Below are 16,459 nucleotides of genomic sequence, written 5' to 3' on the forward strand. Positions count from 1 at the left end.
GCAAGTGGAACTCTGAGTGGAACATTATTTCCCTAGCTGCTCGTGGGGCCGAGTGCCCTTCACTGTCTATAGCTTCAGTACTCAGCAGTTAAAGCAGTCCCGAATACCCAGGACCACCTCCTTCAAATGCAAAGGCCGGCGAAGAAAGTGTCTTTCTACTGTGTGCCAGGGTATGTGGGTATTATGGGGAACGAAACAGAGGATATAGCAGCTAAGGAGGCACGTCGCGATCTTCAGTTCAGTGTGTCGTCCCCTTGGATGCTATCACCTCGTTGAGGAGGTACTAGTAATGTGTCGATGGGAAGAAGAGTGACAAATAATAAGCTGCGTCTATTAAAATCCACTGGTAGTGGACAAGCAGGCGGGATGACTTCCTCCTTACTCGTTTTAGCATAAGCCACAGACCTATGACGCATGGCTTCTTGCTCCGGCAAGAGGACGCTTCAATTTGTGGTGATCGTGGCGCACAGATCGCCGTGAGCCACGTTTTACTAGATTGCGTTTTATTTTCGGGCCAGAGGGCAGCAACTTATTCTCCGACAGATTTGCCCTCTATTTCAGCTGAAAATCAAACTAACGTTATCCGTCTATCAAAATTACGTGAAAGTCTGACTTTATCCCTAAAATTTTAGGGCGACCTTTTTAATGTGTTATCCTTGTTTTCTAGTAAGTGGTCAGCCAGCCACATATTCTTGTGAATCTATTTTAGTGTTCCTGTTGTCTTCCTTAGTTTTACTTAACAGTTTCAGAACATATATTTGTTTTCTTTTACATTATAAAATAAATGACGCTATTCTGTTGACAATGCTTAAATGATCTCAGAACGTGGGCTGTACCTATTTGCAAAAGTGACATATGAGTATAATTTAACTTTATCTACATAAAAAATAAAAGTGATAGCGTTTAAAGACTGTGAACCAATTGGGGCCAAAATACACTGGTGGGAGAAACATAAGGACGAAAGTAACTTTCGCATGCGTCATTGCCAAATGGCGTAGCTCGATGAAACTTAGACTACACGGAGAAAGAACTGCCACAGTGTAGTACAGTAGGTAACTGAAAGGAATACGCAATGTGACGAACAGAAATGACACTTCTAGCAAAGAAAACTATTGCACTGAGGTGTACGCGGTTAATGATGGTCCCCTCGACATTACAAACTACGAGACCTGGTACTCAACGGGGTGTCTCGACAGCACGGGCGGAAATGCATGTTCTGCAACGTGCTCCCATGCTGGCCACAAGGTTGATGAGTACTTTTGTGGTAGAGCGTTCCAATCCTCCATCAGGGCATTCGACAACTGCCGAATAGTCGTTGATTCATGTGGATGTGCTGCAGTACGTCTCCCTAACGCATCTCGCACGATCGTATGTGAGAGTCTTCCTGCGTGCATTACATGTTGTCCTCTCGCCTTATCATACATTACTCATACACTTTCGGTGTTCCGCTTTCGTGTTTCACATGTTTCAATGTGCTTCACGGGCTACATCGAACCTGTTAAACAGTGAATAGGTTTCTGAAACCTGTTAGTTTGGAAATGGATTGTTGTAAACCATTTCTAGTAATTAATAATTTAGTTCACCCGTTCCTAATCTGTGGTATGAATTTTATATCAGTCACTGTACCCAGGCAAAAAAGATACGGAACTGCTCGGTTTACTGAGGAATTATTTCCGTCTGATAACAGTGCGTATAATTTGGTCATCTTGACTGGTATTATTAAGCTTTGAGAAATTTTATCAAACTTTGTCTCAGTAACTTCTTGAAAGCTGGTCAAACGCCTGTATAAATTGTTGAAAGGACGTCATATTCCATTTACGGCTGTGAAGAATTTTATTTTTGCTATTGCAATTTCATCGTTCACGCTATTAGCAAGCACTTACACGCATGGCAACATATCAGGAAGATATTTATTTTTATTTCACAGTTTCATCCACCCGTGGGCTACGATTACACTATTACTTTCACTTCTTGAATTACTTCTTTTGTCAGTATGCCTCCATTCTCTGGCCCATCTAGCTCGTTCTTCTTCCCAGAATACTCCGTGTTGTTTCTGCTTTCTCGTCGGATAGATACACAGCTCCTGTTATTTTTGCCCTAAATATTTATCTAATTTTGTTTCCTATATATTAATTTACTGATTCCACACTTCGTTTACCAATGGGATCTTATATCTTTCTTTTCTCTTGGTAAATTAATATCTTATTTCCAACTGTTTGTCGTTTCATTCTCTTAATGTGTGTTCAGAATGGCAACATTTATTTTTATTGTGTTCGAGATTTTTTCAAATTTTTTCGTATTATTCCTTGATTGATCTGAAATGAAATGTGAACTCATCTGCTGTCACATTTTTTTAGCCCCAGGATCTCCCTTAGATATTTCCTTCCTTCTTTTCTCTGTTTCTGAGAGTACCTTTTTGACATTTGTCTCTGTTACACACACACACACACACACACACACACACACACACACACATGTTTCACAGCGTTACAACACTGTCTGAATTTTTATTGATAAAATAGGGGGTTGGATTTGTAAGTTTTATGGTATAATCCGAATACTCTCTCCTTCTTCTTGGCTTTTTCTTCGACTGCTGACTTCTCTTTGATGTCTGGGGCAAGAAACTCACCTTGGTGATTCTGTGTTTTTTTTCTGACATCATCCGTTGTCTTAATGGACCACGTTGGACCATTTGCATCCACGTTCAAGTACTCTGTCTTGGCAAAAGAAATTTGTAATCCTGTGTTCTCTGCATTTAGTGAAGGAGCTCTATTTGTTTGGCCGCAATGACCAGATTTTACGCAGAAATATTAGAGCTTCTATAACAGTGAGGAAGTATTGTGAGTGTTGAATCTGATTCATTTTGTATTGCATTGTGTCGATTCATTTCTTTCTGTCATTATTGAATTTCCGCCAACAGGATACTATTACACATAATTGTTTTGATTTCAACGATTCATACTGGTCTCCATAGAATTCAACTTGCGATTTTGCGTTCGCCAATCGCTCTATGTAAAAACTGAATTGTGGACCTCGCTGAGTGGCTTGCGTTGCTTTGGAATACAGATAGCCGGACCTTAGGTGTGACCACAATGAAGGGGTTTCCGTGGGGAGATCAAATATGTAGCAGCAGGCTTTTCAGTAGTTGCAGGGGCAACAGTCTGGATGGTTGGTTGGTCTAGCCTTGTAATATTAGCCAATATTACCTTGTTGGGCTGGCACTGTGAAACGCTGAAAACAAGGGGAAACAATAGTCGTTATTTTTTCCATCTGGGACATTGCAAAGAAGTCCGGACGTAAAATAGTCGCCAGTTAAGATCTTCCGGTGGGCACTACCCAGGAGGATGTCGTCATCAGGAAGAATGAAACTGACGTTCTATTGGTCGCAAAGAGGAATATTTGATTCCTTTAACTGCTAGGTAGGTTAGAAAATTTAAAAAGGGAAAGTAGTAGGTTGAAATTAGACACAGTGGAAATTAGTGAAGAGTGTGGTGGAAGGAACAACAAGACTTCACGTTATGTCAGTACAGGGCAATGAATACAAAATCAAGTAGGGCTAAAAAGGACTAGGTCTAACAATTAATAAGAAAATAAGAATGCTGGTAAGCTAGTATGAACATACTCGTGAACACATTATCATAGCAAAGATACACTGGAATCCAGCAGAATTTTACATGCCAACTCTCTCTGCAGATGATGAAGAGCTGAAAGAATGTACGATGAGATAAAAAAAAACTCAAATAGTTAAAGGAGACGAAATTTTAATTGCGATGAGGGACTGAAAGTCGATAGTTGGAAAAGAAAGAGAAGAAAAAGTGCTACGAGAACATGAGCTGAAGGAAAGAAGTGAAAGAGGAAGCCACCTGATAGAAGTTCGCACGCAGCATAATTTAATCACCACAAACATTAATCCTGTAAGAAGGTAGTATACATGGAAGGTTTCAGACTGATTATTATTGTGAAAGGAGTCTACTGCTACACCTGAATATGATAAACGATGTATGTCTCTGACAGGCTCGATAAGGCGAAGTTCTGACTGCGCGACCACAGAGCCAAAGATACTGCTTTGTTGGAGTTAAGAGAGCGCTTCGCACACAGTTGTAGGTAGCCGTCTGTGACGGAAAGACGATGAAGTAGGCAGTCTTTGTGGTGTGCTGAATGAAGCCGCCAAGTGTTAGATTATTTTAGGTATGTCAGTGTTGTTGAACATGAAAGCAGAAGTCTTCGTGCAACCAAGGTAAAGATGTTAATTAATTATGATTTCTATTTTGGCCAGCGCATCAGTATAGATAAGTTGGCTCATAATTTGTAATTGTTGAGTAACCCCAGAACGTGCGTGAACTATTTTGATAAAAAGGCTAGTTAGATATTTCATTTTTGTAATGCTTTGAAGATTTGTTAACAGAGCTATGTTTAATTTGGTGACTTGCGTTTATGTTGGATTAGTGAAGTTAGATAATACTGGTTGTTTAAATCTCATTGTTTGTGAATCAATTGTGAGTAATCTAACTTCAATTGTCAGATGTTTTTTTAAAAGAGAAACGTAACTTGGAATATAATTTTGCAAAAAAACTCAGTGTTAGTAGTTCACCTGCCGGTCCAGGTCATATATTTTTTAAAGAAGTTTGATTTTTTAATCGTTCTCGTTTATCAGCCAAAAGAATTTCATGTGCATTTCAAGTATTGTGGCCAGCACTGCACACTGCTGAGCCTGTAGCTAGCATATTTATGTTTTCTTCACGAGAGACCAGAATATATCACGTTACTCCGCTGCTGCTGTAGAAGTAAGAAAATTTAACTTATTTGTCATGTGCACAGGGACCAAAGTTATCAGTTTTGAACAGGACTAGATGGTTCAAATGGCTCTGAGCACTATGGGACTCAACTGCTGTGGTCATTAGTCCCCTAGAACTTAGAACTACTTAAACCTAACTAACCTAAGGACATCACACACATCCATGCCCGAGGCAGGATTCGAACCTGCGACCGTAGCAGTCGCACGGCTCCGGACTGCGCGCCTAGAACCGCGAGACCACCGCGGCCGGCACAGGACTAGATGATTCAGTGTCTAAGGAGCTGACTGTATTTTGCAGTGACTGTATTTCTTTATTGGTATTGAGAGTTGCACTGCCCAATCAGTTCGTGTAAAGCTTTGCTAACAATAACACAGAGTAAGCGCACAACTTGCACTTACAACATGCACCACGACAATTCGAGTTTTGTATGCATTCCTCAGTTCAGACTTCATTTAACGCAATCGTAAAGTTTCCTCTTTATTAATTAAAAGAACGTTACACGTTGCGCGACAGCTCTGCCAGTAGTTTGCTTTGTAAAATCTTTGATATTAAAGTAGTAAGATATATATATATTCTGTTCTCTCAACCACACTGTAGTAATAATAGTGGTTAGATATTTTTTGGCGCAACGCAATTTATTAACTTCTACAAAATTTATTCACAGTTCATCGGCATTCTTATGCTACTCCTTGTTTTTATTTTTTGAGTTGAGTGTTGTATTTGGTCTTTGGATTTGCATCCTGTATTTAATACAATGCCACGATAAAGTGTCAAGATTCCGGCGCGTAATATGACAGTTAGAAATGTGGTATCAAAACAGACGATTTTCCTATTACTGACAACAATTTTGAGGATGACAGTAACCAATCTGCAGTGCAACAGTTGCAAACCACCACGGAAAACTTGAGTCCGCTTCCCAGAGTAATGTGCAGTTCCATGAAAGTATGATTTCACCTAATATACCATCTGCTCAGACTGTCGCGTCCGACATAGCGGGAAACGCTGGAGTACATATTGCTAATACACAGGTGTCAGAACACTATTTTTTACCGAATCGCCTTCTGGTGTGGCCGTGCGGTTCTAGGCGCTTCAGTCTGGAACCGCGTGACCACTACGGTCGCAGGTTCGAGTCCTGCATCGGGCATGGATGTGTGTGATGTCCTTAGGTTAGTTAGGTTTAAGTAGTTCTACGTTCTAGGGGCCTGATGACCACAGATGTTAAGTCCCATAGTGCTCAGAACCACTTTTTTAAGGTTGCTAAAATTGTCCTGATCCCCAAAGAGCCGGGACGTCTGCGTGTGGATCAGGTCCGCCCGATAACTCTCTTCAACTATGATTGTAAAATAGTGGCGCGACCGGTAAATAGCCGACTATCGGTGTTCTTGGCTACCATCATCGCGAGTCATCAAAGTTGTCTTCCGGGTTGTACTCTCCTGAATCCCGTTGCTTAATGTCGTGATTTAATTTCGATTGCTTCCACCATTCCCGTGCCAAGCGCTTTGCTTTTCATTGATTTTTCACCAAGCGTTCGACTGCGCTAATTGTGGCTATCTTACGCGAGTATTGACGACTGTTGGTTTTAACGATGCTGCACGACGGCTGTGTAGCTCTCTAATTACTGCTATTCGGGCGTCCATTCCATTGACGTAAATGGCTGTCTTACTTCCCCCATCTCGTTGGGTCAGGGCGTCCTTCAAGGGAGTCCATTATCTATGTCGCTCTACGTGGAACCCTTATTGCGATCTATAGCTGCTCGTTTGGGTGGATGGTCGCTGTTAGGAGAACGTTTTACCGTTCGTGCATATGCTGATGACGATATGGTTCTTCTCCGTACCCACGATGATATACCACTGCTGAAGGAAGTTTTGGATGCCTTTTTCCGTCATATGGGAGCGCGGGTTAATGGCTAGAAATGTCGCTTACTCAGTTTGAGGGGATTTGACGCTGTTGAAATTCCAGGGGCTTTGAAGGTCACCCGATATCGATCGTTAGGTGTTATAATTGACAGTTGTCCACTAAAGACGGCTACGATAAAACTGCAAGTCTGTCACGGATAAGAATCAGGGAGCAATCATTGAACACGAGCGTCGCTCCCTCTCACTTCTTTATAAGGTCCGGGCCATGGAAATGTATGTGTTAAGTAAGGCTTATTTTATATCCACTGCCTGCGATGATGTACCGTAAGTTGCAAAGTTTAACAGGCAGGTTTATCTGGCGCAACTATATATTTCGCGTTATGGGGTCATGGCGAGACCCTGTCTGCAGGGGCTTTGGGAGCCCCTGGCATTCGGGTTAAGGCTTCTGCCTTATTCATGCGTCGCACCGCTTTAACATGTCTACGCGCCCCCCCCCCCCCCCCCCCCCCGTCACTTACATTCGCCTTCATTACTGTATCCGACCGGTGAGTTTAAAACCTACACTAGATATTGACAGGATTAGTTATAAACTACCGCAAGTTAAGGAATTTTTTCTTGAAGTCTGTTATTTAGGTGTAAATATCCTTTCCCAAGCGAATCTCTCCCTAAAAATGCTGTTAAGCCGCTGGCCAATTCCTCATAGTATTCCCTCTGTGTAAGCTCTGTCACCAGAAACGAATTGGACGATTGTTTGGTCTAACGTTAGCCTCCAGATTTTCCCGATGGAAGTGGCGTCCTCCTGTTACCAAGTTGTTCATGATATTGCACCTACCAAGGTGCGACTTTTTCTTATTGGCCTCAATGTGACGGATCGCTGCAATCGTTGCCATGAAACTGATACATTAATCATCGATTGATCTCCTGCGGTCATGGCCATTGGAGATGGCTTCGCCAACTGGCTTTTCTCCTCATGACGTCGGAGGCGGCTATCTCGGGGGAGATTCTCGTGCGTCCCGATTCAACCTTCTTTCCCCCATCGAAGAACAATGCCATCTTGAGGCTTGTTGCACATTATGTCCACTACGTGATGGTGAGTGGATATGACGCAGATCCGTGTGCCTTTTCCCAATATATGGCCACAGCCCAGTGAACGAGGCTCAGGATGCCAGGTTATCGTGAGCTTTTTTCTAATATGCCGTATCTTGTTTTTCATCGACAAGGAGTTGGATGAGTTGAAACCCCCCTTTTTTTGTGGACACTCTTGTTTGGATTTAAATGTTACACTATGTAGAAGTGACGGACGAAAGAAGGTATGGGCACGTTAAAATTAACGCCATATTCCTTCATATACGTTTTTCTGATTTAAACCTTTTGTTTTAGTGGAAATGACTTCTTTTGTTTTATTTTAACTCATTGCCTTAAATAAGTGCTTTGGCGGGAAAGAAAAACTGGTTAGCGTTGCTGCCTCTGGATCACCGGGTCCTGGGTTAGATTCCCGGCCGGGTTGGTGATTTTCTCCGCTCGGAAACTGGGTATTTGTGTTGTCCTCACCATTTCATTTTCAGTTGTGGCAGTTGTGAGATTGGATTGTGTAAAAATTGGAAGTTTGTACGGGCGCTGGCAACCGCGCAGTTGAGCGCCCCACAATCCAAATATCATCATTCGTAAGTCCCTCCAGTGTTGACTATCGCCTGAACAAGATCCTAAAAACCTTCACCTCCAGTAGTTCCGTATGACTGTAGGTCTCGCACACACATGGTCGTGTATTTATCAGCGGTTAACTCCTGAGCAGGTTTAGGAAGGCGTTTCTCGTCCACACTAGAGACTTGTTCATTAGACATGCATGGATGGCGAGAAACGTGCGAGTGTCACTTGATCCTTAAGCATGCTTGTAAATTGCACTATATAACGAACAGCAAAGAAAATTAATGTTTTCTCATTGCCACCCACTATAGAATTAAGTACCGTGCAAACTGAACTTTTAAGGTTCGTTTCAGGCTGTGTATTACTATGTTACTATACTCACCTACGTTTACTGTTTCTTTTTCCTTCCTTTTTCTTGACATGCTCTCTTTCCTCTGAAAATGACGTGTAGTTTTCGCGCCCATTTTCTGTATTAAGAAAAAAAAGTCTCACCATTCGAATAATGTAAGCAATGCCGTAATAACCCTCGTAGACCGTAGCAAGTCCCATACTGCTCAGAGCCATTTGAACCATTTTACCAAATCAGGTCAATGAATTTCCCAATTATTGTATAGTCAATTAGAAATCCAACAGTTGGTCAGAGGACACAGTAGTGCAAAGTATTCAATCTGTTTTTAAAAATCAGTCAGATTCCGGAAACGATAATTGTGCAGATAATGCAACAAATGAGACATCCATGGTTGTAGAGGATGTCTCCACAGCACAAAGCATAACACAGGTGACACCTGTCGCATCAATTCAAAGCAATATGGAAGCGATGTTTCAAAATATCATCCACATGTTCAATGAAACATTTTCCATCATACGAGAAATAAAAGTTACACGGCCACTCAGTTCAGTGAACGATTTAATAAAAATGATGAACAATTCTCCATCATACGAGAAATACAAGTTGACACCACCACTCAGTTCAATAAACGATTTAATAAAAATGATGAACAATTTTCCATCATGATGAAGTAAATCTCGGGTGAACAGCCTGGTGTGAGTGCACAAACGACACAATATTTCGGCAGTCGACCTTGTTGCCATCATCAGGTGTACTGCCAGAGGACTCTCGTTTGCTGCGCACGTTATGAGGTGAGTCCTCGACTGGGGAGAACTGTTAGCGCCTCAGGGGCGCTCCTCCTTCTGTCTTGGTGGTGCAAGGAGGAAAGAACTTGGGGGGTCAGATGAGGCATGACCTTTGTGCTGTTTTTCTTTTTTGAAACATGAAAGAATAGTTAGAGAAATAGTAGGAGAAGCAGGAAAACGAACGGCGCCATTGACTACCTGTAAAGTTATTGGTACATGACATAGAAAAGGATAGTAGAAGGGACAGGAAGAGAGTGAAGAAAACGAACGACCTTTTTCCTGGCCGGGTCTTCTCGGCGGCGTCAGTGACGGCGGTGGCAGACGTTCACGAGGTAGAACAACTGGGGGGGGGGGGGAGGGGTGAAAGAGAAGAAGTCCGAGAGTCACAGTTGGAGATGTGAAAAAGGGAGGGACTGTAGTGATTAGGCCGACGGTGTGTTGGGGGAGGGGGTGGCTGTGGCGTTGGAGAGAGGGGGGGATGGATGGCATGACGTGATGACGAAATGAAACGATGAAATGAAGAAGATGAAATGACATGAAGTTGGACGATGGTGGATAGTGAGTCAAGGGGGGCGGAAGAGGAGGTCAGGCCAGTGGGTGGTGGCCAAATGGTGGGCATGGGTGCCCAGGGAAAGGATTGGGGGATTGGGAGATTGGCGAGTTTGCTGGTAAAAGGAAGCGGCCGTGGAAAGGATGTGGGAGTGAAGGAGTGGCACATTGGCCAGGATGTGGAGTTCGTGGGCAGGGAAGCCGGGAGGGAGGTGGAGGGCACGCTGGAGAGACCGGTTTTGGAGGGTTTGGAGTCGTTGGAGGTGGGTGGGGGCAGCGTTGTCTCACACCACCGCTGCATATTCAAGGATAGGACTAACAAGGGAGGTGTACAGTCTGACAGCAAGGTGGGGAGGGAGAGAAGAGATGGTATTAATGAGGGGGTAGAGTAGGCATAGTCGCCCTGTCACCTTTCGACGCATGTCATCAATGTGGGGCGCCAGGTGAGGCGTCAGTCCATGGTAATGCACAAGTACTTTACAGTACGAGTGCAAGGGATGGGGATACTGAGGACACATACCGTTGGGTACCGAATGTGAACTCGGCACTGGAAAATGATAAGGGATTGGGTTTTGGAGGGGTTAAATGCCAGGCGCCACTTCCTAGCCCATTCAGTGAGGGAATCTGTTGCCTCTGGAGCCGCTGCTGGAGACCTGCTGCACTCCGAGAACGAGAGAAGAGTGCAGTGTCGTCTGCGTAAATGGCTAAATGCACCCTCGGTGTGTACTGCAGGTCAGGGGTGAAAAGAGAATACAGCAGCAGACCAAGCATGCTGCCTTGTGGGACTCCCGCCCTGATACGCCATCATGTAATTTCCCCTCGGGGATCCTAACATGGAAGGTACATCCTTCAAGGTATGTGGCTATCAGCGGGATGTGAGCAACTGGAAAACCTAGTGAGAACAACTATTGTAGAGCATCTCTTCATGCCAGACCGAGTCAAATGCTCTGGAGACGTTGAGGAGTATGGCCCCAAAGTACTCCCTATGTTCTATGGCGTCCAGAGCCTCTTCTACAATGGGCAGGAGATGGTGGGTGGTTGCATGACCATGCTGGAAGCCAAATTGCTCATTGGGGAAGACTCGTTCTCAGGCAATGTGGATAAGCAGGCGTTTAAGGTATAGCCTCTCCAGCCTCTCAAAAACCTTGGAGATGGTGGGCAAGAGGCGGATGGGACGGTAGCTGGCAGGGAACGAATATCTTTCCCAGCCTTGGGGATGGCTATCACCTTGGCATGTTTCCAGCCTGTGGGAAATTTGCCTGGTTGTGAGGATGTTGTTGAAGGTGGCCATCAGGATGGGAACAGAAGTGGGGGGGGGGGGACAGCTACTTGATAAGGGCGTTGGTCAGCTTGTCGGGGCCGCCAGCTTTCTTGGATTTGAGGCACTGCAGTTGCAGTGTGACCTCTTCTTCATTTATAGGGGTGATATGATCCTCTGGGTCCTGGACAGCAAGGAGCTGTGGGAGATGTGCCATGACCAGACGGATGTGGCCAGCGTCAACAGCGTCACTGACCAGAGTGAAGCTACATGCGAAGGCATCAGTCATGGCATTCGCCTTAGCATCAGGTTCGCACACAAAGTCATTACTGACCTGGAGGAGGGGGGATCCAGTGCCCTCGATGCAGAAGGCGTTTTGTGAGCCGCCATGCAGATGGATCACTCAGGTCAGTGCCAGAGATTTTATCTGCCCATGCCTGATTGCAGTGGTCTTGCATCGCAGCCTTGATTTGGCGCTGCAATCTATTGATTAGGCACTTGGTAGCTGGGTTCCGAGTAAGCTGCCATTCTTGGATGGTCTGGTTTTTCTCTGCGATGGGAGCACAGATGAGAGGGGGGAGTGGACGCAGATGGCCTGGGGGTTGGTCCTCACGGTGAGGGGTCGCTGCAACTGCAGCATCCAGGGCGATGGTGGTTAGGTGGGCAACCGCATCCATCTGATTGGCAGCAGGAATGGTGGGTGCAGCTGCTTCACCCTGTCGCTGGTAGGACTGCCAGTCAATACCACAAATGTCCAGGCCATCATGTGGCGTGACCAACGAGATCGATGATGCAGATGAATGGCTGGAGAGCGCAAACCAGGGCAGTGTGGGTGGCGGCAGTGATGTGGTGGGGAAGACCTTTCACCACTGCGTTGTGTAGGACAACTAGGAGACGTTCTCCAGGGGGAAAAAGGGTGGGATCGTAGGGGCCAATGTTGTGGGCTGTTGCGGGCGTTATGCCGCTTGGCGACCCTGAGGAGCATGCTTGACGTTGAAGTCACTGCCTACAAAGACGTTGTTGCTGAACAACACCAACACATCGAAGTCTGGTGTTTGGAGAAGGTCTCGTGGTGGTCTACAAAGAGCCACGAACGTGATAGGACCCATCGCCATGTGGACAACAATGCCAGTTTCTTCGATGGTGTGGAGTTAGGGGAGGGGGATGGGCTGATGGCGGAGGGAATAGCGGACGTACACTGCCATGCCACTGAAGGCAGTGGACCTATCAGTCCTATAGCAGGTTTAGTTTGCCACATGGACAAAAACTCCAGGTTTGAGATGCATCTCAGCGACAAGGCAAATGTCGACCCCTTCATCAAGGAGGAACTGGTGGAATTTGCCCTGTTGCTGGTGCATGCCATTGGCATTCCAAATCATGGTGGTGCCTAACAGCTATGATAATGAGAGGCTGGGGCAGTGGTGACGGGAGACAGGGAGAGGGAGAGGGCGGTGGCAAGCTGGTACGGAATGGCTTGGAGGAGGGAGTTAGAGGGTGGTGGCAATTGCCAAGCTCAGAGCCTCGACAATTCTGGAGATGAAATCTCTGAAGAGAGGAGGAATAGAGGAAGGGGTGCTGCCATGACTGTACCAGTGTGGTTGGGGGGGGGGGCAGCACATCTTGATGCCTGCTGTGGGGGGGGGGGAAGGAACAGCACAGCATGATGCCTGCTGTGGGAGAGGGGAAGCGGAACTTGATACCTGCTGGGGAGGTATGAGGGGGGGTAGAGTGGGCATTGTGTGGGGATGGAGAGGAGAGTGGTGGGTAGGAGCCCAGTTGCGCGGGATGGGAGTGAGAGGCCTGGCAGGGGGAGGTCCATGGTGCTGACCCCCCCCAGGGTGGCAGAGTAACAGACACCCAGGTGGGCTGCCCCCAAGGGTCCCATCGAGTGGCGCTGGTTTGCCCAAAAAGATTTGATTTTCAGGCAACACATATAACTGCCCATGTGTTTCCTGCCACAGTGGGCGCAGCTGGGGGGAACCTCCTGGCGCACTTCACACAGTGCACCTTGCGGGCACAGTCACCTGTGAAGTGCACCAGGCCCTGGCAGCGGTAGCATACCAGGGTCAGCCTCGGGGAGCGGGGTTTCTCCATCGTCACGGTGAAGTGATCGATGGAGGTTAAGGTGGGGAGGAGTCAGTTCTCCAGAATGTCCAGAATGGGGACGAAGAACAGGTGAATGAGGAGACAGGCGTGTGGGAAGATGACTTGGGACACGATGTGGTGATGTTAAGGGTAGTCAAGGCCGCCTTCAGGTCGACGCCAGTGGACTTGAAAGGTAGTCCCCTGATGACGGCCAGTGTCTGTGGTTGACAGGTTGTAGGCACTTCAGTCCAGAACTGTACTGCTGCTACAGCCACAGGTTCGAATCCTGCCTTAGGCATGGATGTATGTGATGTTCTTAGGTTAGTTAGATTTAAGTAGTTCTAAGTATAGGGGACTGATGACCTCAGATGTTAAGTCCCATAGTGCTTAGAGCCATTTCAACCATTTGAACCCTGACGATGACCCACAGCTGCCTTGACTTGGTGGGGGGTTGGAGAAACCGATGCCGAGGGTGGGAGGGTATGGAGAGCTAGACTCAGGTCCTCGGGGGAATTGACTGACAGGTGATAAAGGTTGTCACCTGCCGTCTTGATGCAGTAGGGGGAGGAGGTGACTGTGCTGAGGATGTCAAGGGGCCCTTTGAAGGGCTCCTTTTATTCAATGATAATAGGTGGGGTGCTGGGGGGGTTGACTTTGGCAAGGGGGAGAGGGTGGTGGTGGGGGAGTGTCTGCCACAACAGTGATGGCTACAAAGGCGTTGCTGACTGGCAAGGCTGCAGCAGACGTGGCGAGCCGGCTGTTGGGTGCCATCTTGCGCAGCACCCAGAACCCCTTTGTGTCGGTGGCTGCCTTCCTCTTCTTCTGCCGTGCACAGTCCTATGTGGGTGAGGCAGTCTCCAAATCGAAGGAGGCAAGCAGATGCTTCTGACGTTCAGCAGCCATCCATCAATGGTCGTCGTCACACTCCATTGGCTGTCTGTTGTCGCAGACGTCGGCCGCAGCTGCCATGTTGGGGTAGAATAGGGCCTGCAGCCGAAGGCTGTTAGTAAGCAGGCCCTCCTACTCGGTGGCGTCACAGAGGGCGATGAGGTGCTTGGCGAGCCCCTCCGCGATGTCCGCATCATTCATGGGATAGTCGTCCCCTGACCCGTCCGGGACTCAGGGACGTTGACACTCGAGGACTGACAGTGTCACCGTTGTCAGGCATATCAAGTGGGGCATGGGGGGGGGGCAGAGAGGGGGGAGCAGAATCTAGGCCTTGGCGCGTGCGGGCTTGCCCCACATTCCCTAGCGCGCCAGATTCCCTATAAGCCCTAGCAGCAGCGTCATTGATGACTGCATCAATGACTCTGCAACCAGAATCTGTGGCGATGGTGGCGGTGGTGGAGGCGGTCGTGGTTGTGGCGGTGGTGGTGCTAGAAATCGGCGGCGGGTGAGCGCCGCCGGCAGCAGCCTACATCTATGTCTACATACATACTCCGCAATCCACCATACGGTGCGTGGCGGAGGGTACCTCGGACCACAACTAGCATCTTCTCTCCCTGTTCCACTCCCAAACAGAACGAGGGACAAATGACTGCCTATATGCCTCTGTACGAGCCCTAATCTGTCTTATCTTATCTTTGTGTTCTTTCTGCGAAATATAAGTTGGCGGCAGTAAAATTGTACTGCAGTCTGCCTCAAATGCAGGTTCTCTAAATTTCCTCAGTAGCGATTCACGAAAAGAACGCCTCCTTTCCTCTAGAGACTCCCACCCGAGTTACTGAAGCATTTCCGTAACACTCGCGTGATGATCAAACCTACCAGTAACAAATCTAGCAGCCCGCCTCTGAATTGCTTCAATGTCCTCCCTCAATCCGACCTGATAGGGATCCCAAACGCTCGAGTAGTACTCAAGAATAGGTCGTATTAGCTTTTAAAAGTGGTCTCCTTTACAGATGGACCACATCTTCCCAAAATTCTACCAATGAACCGAAGACGACTATCTGCCTTCCCCACAACTGCCATTACATGCTTGTCCCACTTCATATCACTCTGCAATGTTGCGCCCAAATATTTAATCAACATGACGGTGTCAAGCGCTACACTACTAATGGAGTATTCAAACATTATGGGATTCTTTTTACTATTCATCTACATTAATTTACATTTATCTATATTTAGAGTTAGCTGCCATTCTTTATACCAATCACAAATCCTGTCCAAGTCATCTTGTATCCTCCTACAGTCACTCAACAACGACACCTTCCAGTACACCACAGCATCATCAGCAAACAGTCGCACATTGCTATCCACCCTATGTGTCCTGGCGTGCTTCTTCCTTTTCGTATCAAAATCAGTGTCCAGAGGCAGCAGCGTTGTCGTAGTAGATGGGGGGGGGGGGGCAGATGGGGCTGCCGATGGAGCAAGCTCCACTGGATGGCGTTCCGCCTCACACTTAGCTCTGCAGCGTTCGTCCTTCTGCACTGGTAGTGAGCGCTTGGAAAGACTGCCAGAGGATGGTAGGCGTGAGGTATATATCAGATTCACCCTCTCCCGCCCTCAGGCGCTCTCTCCACCTTCCGTGCTGCGGGTGCTCTCTCGCTCGTCCGCGTTGGGTTTCGACGCCTGGCTTGTGTCCGCCCGTCTGGGTCTACTTATGATGGGCGACCACCTAGACCTGGACACTGAGACAAGTGTCTCTCTCACTGCGTCGACGAGCTGTTATGCAGACCCATCCTTGTGTGGGCCTGCCATCGTTGACTGTTGCGCGTGTTTTGAACTTGGGAGGGCCGCAAACATCCTCACCCACCTCCACGAAGACCACAGAAGTCGCTGCCAGACGACCTGTGGCCGAAACCAGCAATGGCGCCCCGAATGACCCCAAAAATTGGGGCGCAACAGCTGCAATTAAGGCAGACGAAAACCTCAAATTCCTGATGGGACTCATCCCTGGAGCCCAAAATTCGGGAAGCCACGAAGGAAACCCAGCTCTGGAGCTCACATACGGAAGCGTCGTACCGATGCATTGCGCTTTGCGTCCGCAAACCGCCTCGCCACCAGCACCTTCAACAGCGCACCAAGAGTGCACACCCAGCAGAAGACGTCTCAGAAGGGGACCAGGACCCGCCAAAGACGGACGAATATGGATTCAAGAGGCCCAAAAGGAAGCACAATGCCAGAGCAATCGTGCTAGC

The sequence above is a fragment of the Schistocerca nitens genome, chromosome 4 (assembly GCF_023898315.1).
Source record: "Schistocerca nitens isolate TAMUIC-IGC-003100 chromosome 4, iqSchNite1.1, whole genome shotgun sequence".
NCBI classification, from domain to species: domain Eukaryota; kingdom Metazoa; phylum Arthropoda; class Insecta; order Orthoptera; family Acrididae; genus Schistocerca; species Schistocerca nitens.